Genomic DNA, 5,470 nt, shown 5'->3' with positions numbered 1-5,470 from the left:
TCTTTCTCTCTCTCTCTCTCTCTCTCTTTCTTTCTTTCTTTCTTTCTTTTTTTCTTTCTTCTTTCTTTCTCTTTTTCTTTTTTCTTTTAAGATGGAGTCTCACTCTGTCGCCCAGGCTGGAGTGCAGTGGTGTGATCTTGGCTCACTGCAACCTCTGCCTCCTGGGTTCAAACGATTCTCCTGCCTCAGCCTCCCAAGTAGCTGGGACTACAAGTGCGTGGCACCATGCCTGGCTAATTTTTTGTCTTTTTAGTAGAGATGGGGTTTCACTCTGTTAGCCAAGATGGTCTTGGTCTCCTGACCTTGCGATTTGCCCGCCTCGGCCTCCCAAGAGATTTTTATAATGAATGAGAAGGACCAGGAAATATTTTTGGTGGAGAAAACAAAAGCTTTAAGAAGAGCCTTATGGAGCCTCATCATTTAAAAGTAGACAAATAAACTGGCAAAGAAAAAAGGATGAAATATGGAGACCAAGAGAATGAACAAAAAGGTCTAGAGAGAATTATGGTATTGAAGCCAACAGAGAAGAGATTTTCTGAGAGTGTTTAACATGGGCAAATGCGGACACACGATTCAATTAAGGTTAAAAATTAAGAGTGTCTTTGGATTTGTCAACATTAGTATTTTCAGGGAAGTGAGCCTGTTTTCAGCAAGAGGATCATGATCAGTAGGCTAAGAATGAATGAAAGACAAAGATGTGAAGATCTTTTCTATGTGGTGCTCTTTCAGGAAGCTTGGCAATGTGAGGGAGAAGGGAGGGACAGGTGTGTCTGGAGGGATAAGGAAAGCTGAGGAAGTATTTACATTATTATTATTACTGGTAATTTGTGTTGTTTTTAGTGTGGGAGAGACATAACTATGCTTGCAAGGGAAGAGGAAAATAAGCTTGAACATACATGAAAGAGAGTATATCAAGCCAGATTCCTGATAAGAAAGAAAGAAGAATTTGCTTTCAGTGAGAGTAGAAAAAAGGCCTGGAACAGCTGCTTTGCCTCCACTGTCCAACTCTCACCTGAGTTCCTGACAAAGTGCTGAAAGGCCTAACAGTCTCTGTTTTTGATATCAATGCTATCTTACTATCTGATGTCAGTTATGGGTCAATCTATATTTTGCCTCTGCCTGTAATCCTACAGCTCTAGTCTGTGCTGCCCAATACAGTAGCCATGAGCTCCATGTGGCTATTTATATTTCAATTTAATTAAAATGTCACGTTCTCAATTGCACTAGCCACACTTCGAGTACATATATGGCTAGTGGTTTCTGCATTAAGTAGCATAAATACAGATCATTTTCCTTAGAACTAAAATTTCTTGGACAGTGTTTTTCTAGGTGATGAAATAAACGCCATTTCTCTTACTGGGGTTTGTCACATGTGAGGACCCCCTGATGCTGCTCATATCATTACTCTATTGACCTTGAACCCTGACCCTGAGCAGGGTCCTTGCTACCTGGCCTTCCCGCTGTGCTTGTGGTCTTTCATTAATTCTCTCTGTGGGACTCCTCTGTCTTTTAATCTTTCACAGCACCCTAGGTTCCCATGATTCTCTCTGAAATTCCCTTTTTATTGGCCACAGCTGCCTCCCTTGAAGAACTTTGTAAACACCCTCTTGCCCACTGACCTTGGAGATACTATGTCAAACTGTTCTCTTTGTCCAACCCTGCAGTCCACCATCCGTATAGTCCCACTTCATATTCAGTACCTCTCCTTACGCTCCTCCAGTTTTAAGTCAAAGGCTGCCAGCGAAGTTCAGCACGTGGACATTGGATTCCAATAGACCAGCTGGTACAGCATTTTATGTGTGTAACATGGACACGGTTCTTAACCTGTTAGAACCTCACTGACTTCATCAGTGAATTGGGAACAAAAACATTATCTGCTTCCATGCATATTATGAGCATTATGTGACACAAATTTGTCTGCTTTGTAGCGTGATTCATGCTAAACTGCACACTGTATTCTTTCTTCCTCCCTTCCTCCCTCCCTCTCCCTTCCCCTCTTTTTTTTTTTTAAGTAATTTCAGCTTTTATTTTAGATTCAGTGGGTCCATGCGCAAGTTTGTTATATGGATATATATACACACACACACACACACACACACACACACACACACACATATATATATGATGCCGAGATTTGGATATGAATGGTCCTGTCATTCCGCTGGGTAGCATAGTACCCAACAGTTAGTTTTACAATCCTTGTCCCCCTCTCACCCTTTCTCTCCTTTTGCTCTCTTCTCCTCTGTCTTGAGTGTGTTCCCAGACTCAAGGCGTCAGAGGTTATATTTGACTGTGAGAACAGAGGCCTTGTAAAAACACATGAGCGCATATGTTTGTTGCAGCAGTGTTCACAAGAGCAAAGACATGGAATCAACCTAAATGCTCATCAGTGGTAGACTAGATAAAGAAAATGTGGTTCCTATACACCATGGAATACTATGCCACGAATAAGGAACAAGATCATGTCCTTTGCAAGGACTTGGTTGGAGCTGGAGGTCATCCCTAGCAAATTAATACAGGAACAGAAAACCAAATATGGCATGTTCTCCCTTATAAGTGGGAGCCAAATGATGAGAACACATGGACACGTGGGGGAGAACAACAGACGCTGGGGCCTTTCGGAAGGTAGAGGGTGGGAGGAGGGAGAAGAACAGGTAAAAAAAACTAACAGGTAGTAGGCTTAATACCTGGGTGATGAAATAATCTGTACAACAAACCCCCGTGACACTAGTTTACCTATGTAACAAATCTGGACATGTACCCTTGAACTTAAAATAAAAGTTAAAAGGAAAAAGAAATTCTTATTAGTCGTCCAGAAGTGCCTAAACAACCATACTAGAAGTCAAGTAGCCCTCATCCCTGCTTCCAGGTCCATGTACTCACTGCAGTCTTGCAATTTAAGCTGCTGTTTGCTACATTCACTGTGTAAGCGCATCCATAGACAACCGATTGCTTGATTTAAACTGTGTTTCTGTCTGAATATAATCTTTACTAAAGCCTCTGGAATCAACAATTATTCATCTAATTTTCAAAAAAAAAAAAAAAAATACAACCAATAGCCCTGTCGTTAGTTCCTTTCCACAGTTCTGACTTTGCATATGTTCAAGTCAGAATGTTACTGAGCATAATAGAATTGCATAAAAAAACATATTTCAGGCCAGGAACGGTGGCTTATGCCTGTAATCCCAGCACTTTGGGAGGCCAAGGCAGGCAGATCATTTGAGGTCAGGAGTTCAAGACTAGCCTGGCCAACATAATGAAACCCTGTCTCCACCGAAAATACAAACATTAGTTGGGCATGGCGGCGCAAGCCTCTAATCCCATTTGTTCAGGAGGCTGAGGCAGGAGAATTGCTTGAAGCCGGAAGTTGGAGGTTGCAGTGAGCCAAGATTGCGCCACTGCACTCCATCCTGGGTGACAGAGTAAGACTCCATCTCAAAACAAACAAGCATATTTCATAGAGGATCAATGGATACTGTTTTGTAATAATGTTCTTAAATGTCTTCTCCTTTTTCATATTCCTGGTGTCCATTTTTAAGCCAAGTAAATCTACACATGACTTTTAAAATATTTATTTGAACATACACATAGACATTTGTTGATATATTTGTATATCATAACCTGGAAATGGTGACTATTTCTGCTCATTTTTAACCTTTTCACATTTTGTGGTTTTAGTTGGTCTCGTACTTGCTTTGCATGCTATTTAAAAACAAGAAAATATTAAGAAAAAAGTGTATAGCTCAAAGACAGCTCGACATATTAATGACTCTCTAACTTGAGGACCCCGTGAGTAACGTCAAAACCCATAGTATCATAAATAGTCTTATTGTAATGTGAACATAAATGTTGCACATAAAGTCATGACTCTTGAATAAGGCACCCTGTGAAGAATGTTCAAAGACCTACCATACTCTAAGGGTAAGCAATACCAGTGCTAGAGTTATGAACATCTGTTTGGAACAGTTTTCCAGTAAGAACTGTTCCTTTTATGAGGAAAAATCTGAAGAAAACATCAAGTGCTTACCATTACATCATGCTAGAGATTTTCTACACCTCTGTAAGGAACAAGGTTATATGAGCTTACCTCCCCCTGCCCGCATAAACTGTCAATAAAACTGCCCTCATGTCATGCACAGCGGACATTCCTGGAGTTTCTACATTGAAAGAAGGAAAACTCAGCCAGACCCGTGCTGGAAATTGTATTTAAATTGTGTCTTTAAATACACGTTTAAAATTAAATCTGTACTGGGTAGGCCCCCACTAAGCGATGTGTGTTGGAGGAAAGAGGAAGCCAAACAAGTTAAATAAAAATAAAAATAAATAATTCTAAAGCATAGATGATACACAAAGCAGTTTAAAAGGAAAATGGTTTTCAGAACCATTAATCACATTATGCAGGGCTTGCTTTTATCCCTTGCAAAATTCCAAAGGGAGAATTTCTCCGGGGCAAAGTATAACTAACAAAAGAAGCATTAGGCAAGAAAGCAACTTCCCTTTTGGTGGCATATTGATTCTATGAGAGAAAAGCCACCTAATCAGCACGATAAGTAGGGTAGAGAGTGGGGCAGTTTAGTAGCAAAGACGCAGGATTTGAAGTTCTGATTCTAACACTCAATTATGAGCCCACTGGAGTCACTGAAATTGGCTTAAACTCACTTTCATTATCTTAGAAACAAACAAACAGACAAACAGACAAAAAGCCAGGACCACTATGACACCTGAGCAGTAGGACTTTTATTTTGAGAACCAAATGACATATGCTCATAGAAGTGCCTTGTGAAATGTGAAACACTAAAATGATTGCTTTGTAGTTTTTAAAAACAGTTGCGGAAAAATGAATGAAAATTTTTGAACAAACACAAATCTTGCATTTCGTATTCAGGTTTCATTTAAATAAACTGTTAAGTATTAGGTGTGTAAAATAGATAAAAATATTAAATACAATATTGAGATATTTTACAGGATTTCCCAATTACTAAAAAGGGATCTACTTTTCCAGTATTCCCTTAAATGATCTATTATAACCCAAAATAATTTTTTTATTTTATACAGTGCCACAAACCGGGGCAGCACATAATACAAATTTCTAAATTCTGTTCTACAAAATGACTGTTCTTCTCCTTCACTCAGCACTGTTTGATAACCCAAAAATAGAAAGGACTCAAGATGAGATAGGGTGGGAATCCAGCCCACTGCCTTCTGAGCACGAGGTTTTCGTCAGCAGCACTCCTTTTTAATACAATAGAGAAATATTTAGAAGAAACGAAATAAAAATAATTATTGTACAACGTGGTGACTACAGTTAATGACAATATACTACATTCTTGACATTGCCAAAAGGGTAGATTTTAATTGATCTCACCACAAAAAAAAAAAAAAAAAAATGGTAAGAGTGTGAAGTAATGCATGTGTTAGCTTGATTTAGTCATTTTACAATGTATATGTATTTCAAAAAATGTACATGATA

General features: G+C 39.1%; 1 long non-coding RNA gene across 1 annotated transcript in view; it reads right to left on the bottom strand.

Annotated features, from left to right (window-relative positions):
* The window catches only part of LOC112629333, a 26,754-nt gene extending 22,682 nt beyond the window's left edge, over positions 1-4,072 (bottom strand). Inside the window, exon 1 of the long non-coding RNA XR_003120578.1 lies at positions 4,028-4,072. This is a non-coding gene — a long non-coding RNA (uncharacterized LOC112629333). The remainder of the gene's footprint in view (positions 1-4,027) is intronic.
* Positions 4,073-5,470: the final 1,398 nt, after the last annotated feature.

This window comes from Theropithecus gelada, chromosome 7b (genome assembly GCF_003255815.1).
Source record: "Theropithecus gelada isolate Dixy chromosome 7b, Tgel_1.0, whole genome shotgun sequence".
Classification (NCBI taxonomy): domain Eukaryota; kingdom Metazoa; phylum Chordata; class Mammalia; order Primates; family Cercopithecidae; genus Theropithecus; species Theropithecus gelada.
This window is presented reverse-complemented; position numbering and strand designations above follow the sequence as displayed.